This window comes from Pteropus alecto, unplaced genomic scaffold (genome assembly GCF_000325575.1).
Source record: "Pteropus alecto unplaced genomic scaffold, ASM32557v1 scaffold5, whole genome shotgun sequence".
Classification (NCBI taxonomy): domain Eukaryota; kingdom Metazoa; phylum Chordata; class Mammalia; order Chiroptera; family Pteropodidae; genus Pteropus; species Pteropus alecto.
Window position 1 is genome coordinate 16,414,682 of NW_006441953.1, and position 15,978 is coordinate 16,430,659.

Here is a 15,978-nt window from a genome sequence, read left to right on the forward strand (position 1 = left end):
TTCGAAATATGTGCCCCATCAAATAAAATATGTATCATCACTTTTCTTTAATAATAACAACACATTAATAGTAAAACAGTCCAAAATCCTTTAAGCTTAATTTTATTTAAGCTGTCATAAATGCTTAAAGCAATATGTATACCTAATTTTTGATGTACTGAAATTTTTATTTGACCGAAGAGACTAAATATGCCATGAACTGATGTTAGGAACTAAACATTTACATACATGAGAGGCATTGTCATTTTATGGAGAGTTTCCAGTAAATGCGCGAAGCAGTTTTGTGATGTTAACACTGACTTTAGATAAGTTTCATCGCACAGCAAACATAAATGTTATGAACACTGTTAAAGCTGTTAAACATATATGCATCCTTGCTTTTTTTAGGCAAGTCATATCTCGGTTGACCTCACAGATTGCAAGGACCTTGTCAGCTTACAATACCTTATATTTTATTTTTTTATGCCTACAGCACCTGGTCTTCCTGGTGGTCTTCCATCCAAGTACTAACCAGGCCCGATCCTGCTTAGCTTCTGAGATCAGACGGGATCCGGCTTGTTCAAGGTGGCATGGCCATAGACATATTCTTGCATTTTGGACATATACTGTGTGACTACTGTGTGACCAATGCCACGTGTGCTCGATAATGTTGTATTAGAAGATAAATGAATTTTGGCTCAAAATATTGCTTTTCTCTATTTTAATGTCGATAAACCCATTTCTGACGATATGAATGGATCTATGACATGACTGGATTGAAATTGTTTCAATTCTAAAGAAAAGGTTCTATAAGAAAAGGGATAAGTTCCAGTTTCCAAATGGTTTTAAGACATCGTTAGTGAACATTTAACTTAATCATGCCAGGACTTTCCGATCAGAGTGGTGACAAAGGTGGAAATCAGCAATACCATATTCTAATTGTCCCCTCAAACTATTGAGAGGTCCCCATCCATGAGAAATAGGGATGTTTATTTTGCTGCACATTAGCATCAAATGGAGTGGTCAATACTATATATTTTTTTTGGAGTTTGTCATGAACTGTCTCTCTTACTCAGCCAGCACTCATTTTTCTTCAACTTTACAAATCCTAAATCTGTATCATAAGTAGCTGGTAGTGATGGCCAGATATTAATTAGCATTAACAGTCCGAAGACGTACTATAAGAAGAAGTTCTATATTGATACACAATCTTTGACTGTTCTTGCAGACTTTTATTGTCTTTGCTTTGAATGTGTTAGATATGGCCAAACTTACCTCATTACCTTGGTTTCATTTTCTTACTGTTAACTGTTCTTAGCCCCTTTGTACTATAATTATTTGTAAAAACTAGTAAAGCAGGAGTCTTCTGGTACTTCTATAAGCCCAAGTATGCAGACTAATATACCCAGCAGGGTCTGATTCCCACTCATTGTCATTTACTGCATTGCTGTCGCACTGTTAGATCTTCCAGAGCTGAACACAGTAGGAAAAAATATCAGCAGAGATTTGGCCTTGTCAGGAGAAATCTCAGCCTCTAATTTGTTTTCAAAGCGTGACTTGGGCACTCAAGCATGAATAAAGATTGTATGCAAACTTGCTGCCTCTTTATAACCCACACACTATTTCTTCCATAGAGATTTCCCAACACATTCACTGTTCTACGTCTCTCTGAATCTCTCTCGTTCTCTCTCCTTCTCATTCATGAATCTTCGCGACATCCAGATGTAACAGATACAAGTCTAAAAATGAAGATGTACTAGCCAGAAAGCCGGAGGAGGTGGGTTTAAAGCCCTAATTGTTACTGAAAATTTTTCCTAAAAATAAATGTACTGTCCTGCAGAGACAGCATTCACACATACTACCTTAAAATGAGAGTAGGCAAAACTTAAGATGAAGAGCCTTAAGGTTCTCCCATCTCAATATTAAGGTAAGATCATAACTTACAGAATCTTTACTACCTTGCAAGTTTCCCCATTTGTCTTTCCCTGTCAAGGGATTCAAACCAGGCTCTCTGTAAGATTTTAGCAGGGCCAGGTACTCAGAAGAAAATTCATATTGACCTGAAGTGTCAAGGCATAATGCTGTTGTGTCTAAGATGCTTTTAAAACTCTACTGTGGTATGTAATGAGAATCCATGAGCTGCTTTTGAAGCATATTTTCACATGGGAAACCTCTAAGAAATTTCATCTGCTCTCTTTCTTCATGATGATCTGTCATTAAAGGTTCTAATACACAGGTCAGCTTAATGCTTGTGAAACATGAGATCTAGGAATAGAAGAGAGTGAATCAATAATTCAACAAAGCATGCAAGACAGTATACTGCAATTCACAGGCTGCAGAGGATAGTTTGTATCCTTTAACGTTTGTGAGTTCAACATATGAAACTGATTCCTCTTCGACTTCCCTCCACATCCATTCTCAAAGGGCGAACTGGGAAGTGCAATCACAGCCACCAGCACTAGGCAGAAAATACTATGAAGTGGGGAAACGTAGCCTTCGGCAGGATTCGCAAGAGGAACTGCAGACACCAGGAGTGGAAGCTATACAAGTTGTGCATGAATCCATTAACCTTAAACATCGTGTAAAACATGAAGACTGATAAGCAAAATATAAGTGATAAGACAGATGCTAATTTTATATATTTCCTGTAGATAAAGATACACTTAAAGGTTTGAAAGATTTCTTCTTAAACTGCAGTTTTTTTTGAGTCTCCGTGTAGCCCGACAAAAGCAAAAAAAAAAAAAAAAAAAAAAAGGAAAAAAAAAGAAAAAAAAAAACAAACAAAAAAACAGGCATATATATAACCTCAGACATGGTGGGGATAAAAAAAAAATGGCTTTTTTTGTACACTCTTCAAAGTAGTACATGATCATATAATTGTTTGTATTCAATTTTTATAATTTCTTATCTGTGTAATAGTATGTTCCTTTGAATTGATATTTCTAAACTCATGAAATAATTTGTTTTCCTATTAAAGATGTTTTTAGATACTGAGGAAGAGAGGTTTTCAATTCTTTGTGTCTTTACAAAAATACAGTATCCCAGCTGTCAGATTATTTTATCCCAAAATTGGTGAACTCTGGGGCTATTGTTAAAGAACATGCATCGTCAGGTCCTCAGAAGCATTTTGTTCATGGCTTAATCAGTATTTACAATGTTGCTGTGTAAGTTAACTTGAAGCAATCATGTTTTGTATTGTTTGGAAAAAGTGCTAGAACTAAATTTTGAGAGATGCAAAAAAGCAGAACCAGAACTATATGTGAGAATTAGTCTAGTCTGAAAAGAATGTAAAACAGATAGTTGGGGTCAAGTAAGTAAAAGATAAAGGGAGAATTATGAAGCATACAAGTTTTAGATACCTGCTGTGAGAAGCCTGCCGGCCTACATGCTCATTTTCTTTTCCAAATGACTTTCAAGTCATATCGCTTTCTTTTAAGTAAATAAATAACCTAAGTCCAGGCTTCTGATATTACCCTCTTATTCCCAGCTCAACCTGCTCCTTCAATTATCTTCACAATCGCAGAAAATGGAAACTCCAAACCTCCAATTGCTCAGGACCGAACCCTTAGAGTCAACCATGCCCCTCTCCTTCTCTCAGACTTTACATTCCATCCACTTGAAAATCTTCTTTACCTTCAAAATTATCAAAAGGTACAGACACTTCCTGTAACCTTCCCTGCTACCACTCTGGTCCAAGTCACCATCATCAGTCACTGGCATGATGTCGGTAGCCTCCCGACTAGTCTCGCTTCTTCCTCTCTGGCCCTCCATTCTCACTGCCTTAGATTGTCTCAACACGGTAGTCAGAGCTGTTCTGTCATAGCATATGTCAGCTCTGTCACTCTGCCACTGAAACCTGCCAGTGGTTCCCCATCTTAGTCCGAGTGAAAACCAAAGTCTTTGGCAATGAGCTATGAGATTCTAACGCCACCTCCCAGTGCCCCAGTCCATCTGTCTCTAAAAAAACACTTCCTAGTCTGTCACTGTTTATTCCGTTCCAAGAACAATAGCTCATTTGTATACCACTCACTTCTTTCTGGATATCCACTGCCCTACTTCTACCCCCACTTTCATATCTACATAGTTCACTGCCTTCCCACTTCTGGCTTTTGCTCAGATATTACCTTCTCAGTGAGTTGTCTCCTGACAATGCAGTTTTACATTCTAACCCCATCTCCACCTTAGAACTCCCTATCATTCTTTATTTATTTTTTCTATCTTAAGCTTAAACATTCTGTTAAGCATAAAAATTTTCATAGAAACTCCAGGTAATTTGTTGTGGAAGTATTTCCTACAAAATAATCCTTTAGGCAAATAACCTCTCTTTTTTTCTCTTTAGTTCTTATTCTTTATGCTAAATGCCCTAAATGTTATATATTTTACTAATTTATTTGGTGTTTTATGATTCTGCTCCCTAGAACATAAGTTCCATGAGATGAGGGATCTTTGCCTCTTTTATTAACTTCAATATGCCCAACAATTAGAGATGTGCTTGGAACTCATTATTGTTCAATAAAAAAGTAGTTGAATAATTACACTTTAGGCTTTATTATTTTAATGAATGATAATGAGTTTCTTTTATTTGTTCTTTCGGTTAATATTAATTAGGCTATTAGAAGCCAGGCCTTATAAAATAAGTGCAGAATATAAACATGAACACAGGAAAATTCCAGGCTTCAAAAATTCCAGATATTTTTTATTTGATGTTTCTGCTGCAAGTACTTCTATGGATCATAACATCTCTTTCGCCTCTAACCCCAAACCTCTTCATGGCAGGATTTTCACAGTTTGGCTCATTTTTCTAATCCATATACTCAGCACAGGCCCTTGGTTAACAATGGGCACTTAGTAAATAATTTTTATATAGATAAATAAGCCTTAGATACAGTTACTGTAAAATGAGGAGCTTGGTCTAGAACACTATTCCTCAATCTTGACACTACTGTCATTTTGAGCTAGATGCCATCTACACACTAGATGCCAGCAGCATTCCTCCCAGCCTTCCAATAGTACAACCAAAAATGTCTCCAGACATTGTCAAATGTCCTCTGGGAGCAATATCCTCTACATTCAATGTTCTAGATGATTCTAACATTTTATAAAATAAGACTTGGAACTTTTCATCAACTATTCTCATGAGTCATCCAGGCTCCTTATTTCCTCCCTGCTATCTTGATTTCAACCGTTAAAGATTTGCTGTCATCCACACAACAGAATAAAAAGATGAAACATCAGTGAGTAGCTGTACATCGCCCTAAAGTTAATGAGCATAGCTTTAATGTTTCTGTACTCTCTGCTTCTTTTTAAATATCTCTGCCATCACTCACTATTAAAGATACTGTTCTTGTTTATTTTAAGTACAAAGGTGATAAACTGCCAAGCAATTGAGGTAAATTGGCCTGCAAGTTAAAATAGGAAACATATGAATCAAAAGTCGATGAAATAAACACTTAGCTTTCACTGATATTATCCAGTTCTCAAGTGATGTTTGACTGATAGCTTATCCCAGAGTCAAACAAACATGGAATTGTCAAGATATCGCAGCAAAAGTGTCAAACATTTGGTGTGCAGACCTTCGAAGTTATGAAATAAAAATAATGTTTTCTCTTTGTCAGGACGTGTTGTACCCATTAATTGAAATAGAGCATATAGGGGAAAAAAGCTTTCCAAGAACTATTATCTTTTTTACAATGCTTCAAATAATTGATCATTAAAAAACTATGACTAGTTCTTCAGTGCATTTCAATCTCTGAAGAACACCAAAGAAATGACTCCACAAACATTTCAACTTAGTGTTCTGCATGTTTCCATTGTCACAGGCAAATAGATTAGCTCAATGCACAAGGTCTGTGGAGGACATGGCATATCTCTAAAGTCAATAGTCAATGTACAGGATATAAAAAGAAGGATTTCCACTCTCGTGCCCCTCTAAATTTTATTTCTGCCTCTTCATTACCGATATCATAAACAGAGAAATCACTAGTCAAAACTGTAAAATAAAAATCAGTTCGGGAGTTGACCTCTGTTTCAATTTGTACTTTGGTTCCTTTTTCCATCAGGATGGACTAGCAACAAACAACCTACTCAATGTAGATGTTTAAATCAACAAAGGCTTATTACTCTCATGCTACAGATTCATCTTGAGTAAGTAGGGAAGAATTCATATTGTCTTCATTTGGGGATTCAAGATGATGGAGTCTCTACTATGTGGAACACTGCTGACAAAGGAAGAGAGTGTGTAAAACTGTGTGCTAACACTAAAGGCCACATTGGTTAGCCAAAGCAAATCATACAGTGGTGCCTCACTTCAAGGGGAATGAGGGAGAACAGTCCTGCCATGTGCATGCACAGAAGGAGAATCAGAAATAAGGTTGAATAGCAATGACGGGCATCTCAGGTCTCTCCTTCTCCTTCAGAAATGTCCTTCTCCATTGTCATTACTCCCGTCATTTAAACATCACCTGCATATGAACGATTTTTTTCCTGCTACCAAAATCCCAATGATGATAGAAAAAACTGCACAGATTACATAATTTCAACAATGCATATTTCAACTTCAGAGAATGTGTTTTAGTCAGCTTTGTATTCTCAGCACCTAGGACAATGCGTAATATGAAACTTAGAGGTACTCAATAGTTCTTGTTGGGTGGAAAAATGAATGAGTAGTTAAAAAAAAGTAGTAAATTAATAGGATCTCTGAATTTTCAATCTAAAATAATGATGAATAATTACTTTAAATTCAGACAAAAAGTGGAAAATAAACAAAGTAAAAAGAGTATGCCAGGCAACTGTCTATTTTTTTCTTAATAACAAAAATTTTGGCCTTCTCATAATTCTACTCCTAGTCATATACTCTTACTCTATACTCTTATCCTGATGCCATGGTAGAATCACGAGAACAAAAGATATATCCATATTTTGTTTTTCTATGATGGTGTGTATGTATCAAGGCTCATACATAACAGATAGCCGTTGAAAATTTGTTGAATGAACTTCCTTCATGAGGCCAAAAATATTCTTCATATGATTATAATTCCCAATTCTATAGATCTAGTCCATACCTCTCTCTTATCTTCAAAAGTATACACACACACAACATGTGTATAGAGACATATATATATGTGTGTGTGTGTGTATGTATGTGTGTGTGTGTGTGTATGTGTGTGTGTGTGTGTGTGTGTGTGTGTGTGTGTGTGTGTGTGTGTGTGTATATATAGGTATATGTGTATTTATATTACATATGTGTGTGTATATAAGTATATGTGTATATTCAAACACATATATTCAGATATAGACACCTTTCCTAGAAAACTTCACTTGATATTCTTACGGGCACCTTAAAATATGCAAGTCCAAAACTGAATGCATTCATTATACCTCTTTTCAGAACTGATCTTCCTCTTACCCCATCCATGAAAAGCACTACCAGTGACCCACACCAGAACTGTGAGCATTATTTTTTACTCTTTCTTGATCCTTAATTCCCACAGCCAACCCATCAGTAAGTACAGTCCAATCTACCTCTTCCCTATCTTTTAATTATCATTTCCTTCTCTTCCAGTTCCTAGCCAACGACTTACATTAAGCCATCATTATCTCTCATGGGATCAATGCAACATTCTCCTGACTTTTGATTTTTCTTCCTTTGCAATTTTCTCTCCCACTGATACCTGAAAATCTGATTACCATTTCCCTGCTTAAAGCTGTTCAATAGCTTCTTTTTGTCTCCAGTAAAACATTTAGCATAAAATATATTTTTAAGTTTTGTTTGTTTGTTTTTCTTTCTGGTCTTTTCTCTAAATATCAGCAGATTTGGCACCAAGTCAATATTTTGGCCTTTGGCAGTGGTGACTATATATAAATCTTTAATAGCTTTGGTGATATTAAAAAAATTATCACCAAATTAAGTAGGAATACACACACACATACACACACAAACACACACGCAAACACACACACATATATATTTTTCTTTTTAAAATTTCTTTACCCCTTTCTGAAGGAAAAAAAAAAATACTAGGAAGGGTAACGATCATAAATCCCCAGGCTAAAGCCCGAGGAGCCATGGAAGGTGTCATTATTTCTATACTGCAGATGGAGAAATGGAAATTCTAGTGCATAAAGTGATTTGCCTAAGGTCAGTTGGTTATTCTGTGAGGGCAGAGAGAGCATTTAGTTTTCTCACCCCTTTTTTCTACTCCAAAGTTTCTCTGGAAGATGTGAAAGTGGGAAGAGGAACTATAATTTCTACATTTTAGGAGATCAAAAATAGATATACAAAAAAATGAAATTATGTAGACTAATATGAAAATTATGGTGATTATTTGACTTTCAAGGATCTCTTCTTTTTTCTGTACCACACTATTCCTACTGACAGATTTTCATTTCAAATCCCTAGTGCCTCAAAGTGTTAGCCAAACATTTGCAAGACAAATAGTGACTACTTAAATAAATAAGACTGTGGAAAAAAATAAGCATGATTGTAATCATGCTGTCTCCAACATGCTTTTACATACATTAACACAATTTATTTTTAACTTTAATTTTACTTACCTGTTACCTACAAATCTTTCTGACAGTACAGAAAGTGCTTAAAGTATATGGGTGACTTAATATAATTAATATAATTTTAGATAAGTAAGAGAAGACTACACTGCTGTCACAGACTATTAAAGAGTTCCAGAAATCTTGCTTGAGTTTGGATAATATTCGTAATGATTTTTTACTTCTAAGATCTATAGCTATCTTCCATTATACTAAATTAATTCATTATTTTGTAAACCAGGAAATATTTGTTGGGATTATTGTTTTTGCTTGAAATGTTATATGATTATGGTCCTTTACCAACACTAATCATGAGCTAACCACATTTTGATACATGAAAATCTGATTACTATTTTCTGCTTAAAGCCATTCAGTAGCTTCTTATCAAAAGCAAATTTTATCTATTTCATTTAGAAAGATTTTGCTAAAATTTAGAGTAAAATTAAGTAATTAAAAAAATGTTTAAAGCTTTAAATGTGCATCTAACAACATGCACATTTTAGTCTAGAGTTCAGTCGACTATTCTATTTCTCTATTTCTCTTTCTGCTTCTTAATTTCCTACTGAATATAGGACATCTTAGGCATGATCTGTATGGTAAGAAGAAAAGTATCTAATATACAATATAGTGTATTCGGGTTTTGGTATTAGTTTTTTATTTTATTTTTCTCTAAATTATTATTGGTCTACAAAAGGAAAAGCTGTAAGTGTGGCTTTTTGCAATTTTTTTCCCATTCTCTTGTGAGAATGGCAGCAAATATTTAGTTGGCAATTTAAGTGAGTATAATAATCTAACAATATCTTTAAAACTCACAATGGAACTCAGAAATCTTACTTGCATGGCTGCAATTATTTCATTTCTCCGGACTTAAATATTTTCTCTGGAAAATGGGAGAAATAATATTGACCTTATTCACTGTTAACTAATAAAAATTATTGCCATGCTCTTAATAGATGGAAAGTGCTATACAAATATAAGTGCTAAATTAGGTGATAAGTCTTAGGAATATTTTTCTGCTCTGTTGAAATGCTTGGATGTTACATGTCCATAAAAGTCAATTCACATTACTACTAAAAATGTTCTATTAATACAACTATGGTAAAGTGCATCGATTTTTGAATGAAATGGTAGAGTACTTCTATGTAAAGCTAGCATGTTTGAGAAACATTCGTAGCAGAAGTCTATTTAAAAATGCATGCCCCATGAATGCCTGGTAAAATATTGAGTGGGTCATTTGAGCCAAAGACCAAATTGATTTTTTAAAATAATGCTTTGCTTCTATAATGTAAAGCTGCTATTTATAATTCCTAAATCACCTGGTATTATTAATAGAAATTATCTGACATATACATATCTGACATAGTGCTCCCTGGAAAATTTACTTATCTGGTTAGAGCTATCGCAAGCAAAAGATTATAAATGCAAAAATATTATATTTAGTTTAATTGCCCTCTGTTGGTACAAACTAATTAAGAATAATCTAGAAATTCATAAATAAAATATAACATAATTTTATAAATTTTTGAATGCCTAATGTGTGGACCCAGCACCTCACAATGGCACTACCATGGGGTACATATCATGATAACCATTTAGAGATGAGAAAACCACCTAAGGAATTTGACTTTCCCAAAGTAACACTACTCTATGTGAATAACTAAGATTTCATCCTGTGTCTTTATAATTTAATAGAGTCTGGTTGTGTTTTTCCTACTGTAACATGAATAAAGATAGTGAAAGCATATAAATATTTAAACTTTGTCATCATGTATTACTTTCATATGGCAGCAAATGATCATGAGGAATGAATCCGTAATTATTAGTTGTGAAATTTTAAGGTTAACTTGAAAATTAGTTAGATCAAGGTAGGTTCACATAACAAAGATTTAGTACAACTCATACTTGAGCAAATATTGTTCCTGGCTCAATGTTTAGTGATGGAAAGAGTTATATAATATTAACTAGTAGCTATATTATTATTTTTACACCAGGTACCACTCTAAGCATTTTATATTTATGAATAATTTAACCCTTAAAAACCACCCAGTGAGTTATATATAATTATTATCTCTTATTATTATTTCCTGATTTAGTCAAGGAAACTCTGTGTGTATGTGTGCATGTGTATACACACATATAAACACACACACACACACACACAGAGAAAGAGAGAGAGAGAACTGGCTCACACAGTTGTGGAGATAGTACAATTCTATAAGAATTTGTAGAAATCTACAGAGCAAGGCGACCAGCTGAATAAAGTGGAAATGTAGAGAAAAGCTGATACTGCAGTCTTGAGTTCGAATTCCGTAATCCGGAAATTTATGCAGAGCTTCTGTGTTGCAATCTTAAAGGAGAATTGCTACTTTTTCAAGAAACTTCTTTGCACTTAAGACTTCCAGTTGATTGAAGGAAGCTCACACACATTATGGACAGTGATCAGCTTTACTTATAGTTTATTGATTTAAATCTTAATCAATATAAAAAACAATACTTTCACAGCAATACCTCGACTAGTGTTTAACCAAACAACTAAGCACCCTAGCCAAATAAAATAAATATAACTTTTAGTAAAGGTTTATCTTTGCCTTAAGCAAGCCTTGTCCATTGTTTCTGTGTGCATCCAGGTTAACACACCTTTTGAAATAAGCCATAACCATCCTCAAGAGAACACATAGTCTCATCAACTACCCTGTAATCCAATCCCTGCATTGCTTCTTCCCACTTTCATGTATTCTTTCTTAAATTCCCTCCTTAATTCAAATGCATATAAGAAACTGCAAAACTGTTATTATCTGGAGCATTTGAGATCTTGCTCTCTGGCATATGTCCTCAGTTTGGATCAAATAAACTCAGAAAAATTTTCTGCAAGTTTAGAAGTTTCTTATGTCAACAGGTTCCAGAATAGAAGAAAAAGATGACTGGAAGCAAGAAAGAATAACTGAGCTCAGGAAAGCTTGAGACCATGCTCCCAGTGGTTGGTCTAGCTCAATGGATCTCGGTAAAAATCGACTGTGACCTTGCTTCAAATCAATATTTCCATTTATCATCTCTAATAATTCAAATTCATTGGATCTAATGAGGGACCTGAATTCTCAATTTTTAAATTGCTCCAAAGGGGAGCCATTAAATTAAATGAGTTTTTTAGGCGGGGGTGGGGGTGGGGGATGGGTAACTGAATTAGATACTACAGGTTCTTAGGCTTTCTAATTCTTCCCCCTTAGCTCAGTGGGCTTTTTGTTCATTTTACCCAAGAAATAGAGACTACAAATATCCAGCATATTTCTCCTCTATCACCTCTATTTTTTATGTACAGTATTCCTATTTCAAACTGCTATTGTTTATAGGTTCTTTAACATCAAATAGCACACACACACACATACGCACACAAATATCTGTAAAATTCTTGCTCAACCAGAGTCATTTTGACCCACGCATTCCTCCTACCCAGCACACATTTCCATTCTACCAACTCTGTTGTAATATCACGGACAGAATTCAGACATCTTTTCCACACTCTTCTAAGCATGCCTTTATTTGAGCCCACTGTGGCTTTATACTTCTAAGCGACTGATATTTATTATAAGATAGAGACCATCAATCAGAAACAGATGAAGACTAATGTGGCCTAACTTCAAGGTCTGGTTATATATGTCATATTATTGGTTGTTGATGATCCTCTTTCCCACAAATCTGTAGGGACAATGCGCATCATGTGTGACTACATAAGATAGAGAATCGAAAGTTTCCATCTCCCAAAGCTGCACATTTGCCCCTTCACCTGAGACAATAGAACTTTTACCATCTTGGCATCTATTCACTCAACTCAGATGACATTTCCTTTGTCATCTGTATTAATGAATGTACAATAACCTTATGGAAGTGTGAAAGGACATCTCAAAAGGCATCCCAGTTTTGCCACTATTTCTAGTACTTTTAGAGGATGACATGACTGATGAGTCAGACCTAAATGGAGCCACAGGCACTGTCAGTTACAAATACGCGGTGCATACACTGCTGCGAGTTCATAAGTCAGGGGCACAGTGCATTTTTCCCCTCAGACAATGACTTAACTTCAAAAATTTCTCCTAGTGAAACAAAATAGGATTAGTATTACCATAAAATTGTAATCTAAAATTACGATAGAATTTATGTTTCGAAGAACTTAGATTTATTAGCCGCCCTAAATAACTAACTGAAGCATAGGTAACTGTATGTATAAATTTCTCAGGGATCTCTGGAACTCTCAAGGCCAGCCTAGATATTTGATTTACATAGAGAAATAAAGAAGGAGGTTTTTTAGAGTATATCATGCAACAGGTTTTGATACTATGCAGAGTTATACTCGAATGCTGTCTATGACATCACATCTCAACTGAAATATAAATATAACAATGCCTATCTAATTCTTAAAATTATCTTATGTAATAGGAAATATAAAATTTTATATCACAATTGGCACACATTATGTTAAGAAAACATCAAGTGCTCAATGGATAAAAAAAACAAAATACACAGAAAAAATTAACTAGGGAATGCAAGTTATAAGAAATTATATAGATGATCAATAACAGAATTAAGAAATATAATTTTGTTGTTAGAAAAAAACAAAACCTCCAAGTACGATAGTTTCTTTAATATTTAGCAGAATCAGTTCAGAACTCATAGTTTGATATCCGTTTGAAAATAATATGAGCCAGAAGCATAGCCATATTTTGACATGATAATTATAAAGAAGTACTATAAAGAAACATACTATTACGTATACATATATAATACCGATTTCAATAAAAGAGCATCTCAAACAGATTGAATATCTCGTTGTAGGAGTATACGTACGAAAATGATAGTATATTGATATAAAGGAAACACAGAAAACATAAAAAATTCCTTATGCTTACAACTATTTAAATATCAATATGAGGATATATAGATGAAAGAAAAGAAATAAAAAAGGTTGTTTTGTTGATTATTTTGATTATTTTACTTTTAAATATTTTTATAATGTTTTTCATGATCATAGTATGGAAAAACAGGAATCTCTGGGTTTAATTTGCCACTACTTTCCACATGTCCCTTATATGCCACTTAACTTCTCTGAGTTTCAGTTCACACATTTATAAATTGCCGATCATGAAATCTGTATTAAGGATCACTTGGAAACATGAGTAAATTTCCTGATAAGCATTGCCTATCGCACTGTGGATAATCAATAGTGTACCTGCATTCATTCCTCTTGCAGCCACAAGCTGTTCATATATATCTAAAGCGTGAAGGAAATGAACTGGGTGATCTCCAAAGTATGCCTATCTATAGCTAAAAGTTTTATTCCAGGATATTTTCTAATATTTAGAATGTGAGGGCCTTTAAAATGGGATGTTCATATTTTCTGTAAGATCTAGACTGTATTAAAAAAAAAAAAATCTCGATACCATGTTCCCAGGGGACTATGAGATTTCTTTCATCAAAGTGCTGGAAATAAAATTAAATGAAAAGCCAACTCTATTTAGAGAAGAGAGAGAAGCACTGGTGATTTAATTAATTATTCACAATAAATATCATCCTTTCAGGAAAACATTAGGAAAATTAAATTACAAAACAGAAAAAAACCATATAGCCTTATTTAATAAAAAAGATTAATTAAATCAAAGAACTAATTTATTTATTCATTTAAATAACTTCTGTAAGTCAAGTACCATGCTAATGACAAAATCAAAGATTTTTCTCCAGTCAAAAGTAATGTTGAACTTTTACAGCTTCTCAGATATTTTCCAGTGGAAATTAACTTCTGATTTCTAAATGTTTTCCCACTTTTCCCCATCCCCTCAAAGACATGCCCTCTTCATGCATGGACCAGTCAGAAAATGGGTACTTTAATGAAGGACAATGAAATTTCTGCTAGGAGAAGGGGCTCTCCCTAACCTCGCCGGAGCGTCGGCTGATGCTTTTCGGGAGAATGTAGATGTGTGATTACCCATACCTATGAAAAAAGGAACACATTTCTCATTACCTGTCATTTTTGACTAATGGAATCCTAGAGTCACACTTCTACCCTGTTCCATGTTATAAAAGGCCTGGTGATCACCTGTTTGAGTTTATTTCTGCAACTTTTCTTAGCACTTACTTCCTCCCTCATATAGTCCATTATTTAATGAATTTGCAGATGACATAAGATCTCTGTGACCTGTTCACATATTTTTACATATGTTATGTCAACACATGTAAATAAGAGTGAAAAATAGTCTACATCCATGCCACCCTGAACAAGCTCGATCCAGTCTGATCTCAGAAGCTAAGCAGGGTCAGGCCTGGTTAATACTTGGATGGGAGACCACCTAGGAAGACCAGGCGTAAAAAATGAAAAAATAAGGGATTGTAAGCTGAGGTCAACCAAGGGTTGCCTCACTAAAAAAAAAGTGAAAAATAATCAATATTTGTGATTTTTAATCCAGATTGTACTGTGAGCTCTTCAAAGGAAAATGTCTCCATATGACTCTCTCTGTTCATCCACACAAAAAGATTATATTGATGTCATAACTTAATTAAAGATTGTTTTAATAAATTATGTGCCCCATTCCTCCTTTCCACAAGAATCATTTCAGAATCCCCATGTCTAGAGCTGCTTTACCACAAACTGAGTGGCTTAAAATAACAGAAATTTATTCTCTCATGGCTCTGAAGGCCAGAAGTGAGAAATCTAGGTATTAACAGGGTTGGTTCCTTCCAAAGGTTCTAAGGGAGCATCTGTTCCATGCCTCTCTCCTAGTTTCTGGGGACAGCTGGCAATCCTTGGCATTCTGTGGCTTGAAGATGTATCATTTCAATCTCTACCTCCATCTTCACTCAGCATTCACCATATATCTCTACATCATCTTCCTCTTGTAGGTATCTGTATAACCACATGGCACTCTCTTTTATGAGGACACCAGTCATTGTGGATTAGGGGCCTATCCTACACCAGTCATCTGAACTTTATTACTTAAAACTGAAATGAACTCGTTTCCAAATAAGACCACATTCTGAAGTACTAGTGGTTAGGACTTTAGATATATTTATTTTGGGGGGCGGCGGCGGGGGGGCAGATACAATTCAACCAATAACACCTTATTAGGAAGAAATCTCCCTAAGTGGCTCCTCTGAAGACAGAATAGGCTGAGCTCTCTTCCCATTCCAATCTCAAACTACAGTCACTAGCCATTCTGAAGACTAGAAAATTACACTGTTAGAATTGCGTTGTGGCATCTGTTACATAGAGACCATTTAAAACTTTTGGGTTAAAAAGTTTTCTAATAGGCCCATGCTACACACCATATTACCTCGTATATTGATTTTATTTCCCAAAGATATTGCATACAGGCGGAGAGAAGTGTTCCTAATGTTACAGACTACCATCCATCATACATCAGACTTGCATCTTCTCACACAGATAAGGGAGGCTGGGATGCTCTAATCCCT

General features: G+C 34.9%; 1 pseudogene; it reads right to left on the minus strand.

The window, feature by feature from the left end:
- Positions 1 to 463: 463 nt before the first annotated feature.
- Positions 464 to 581, minus strand: LOC112485581 (annotated as a pseudogene).
- Positions 582 to 15,978: the final 15,397 nt, after the last annotated feature.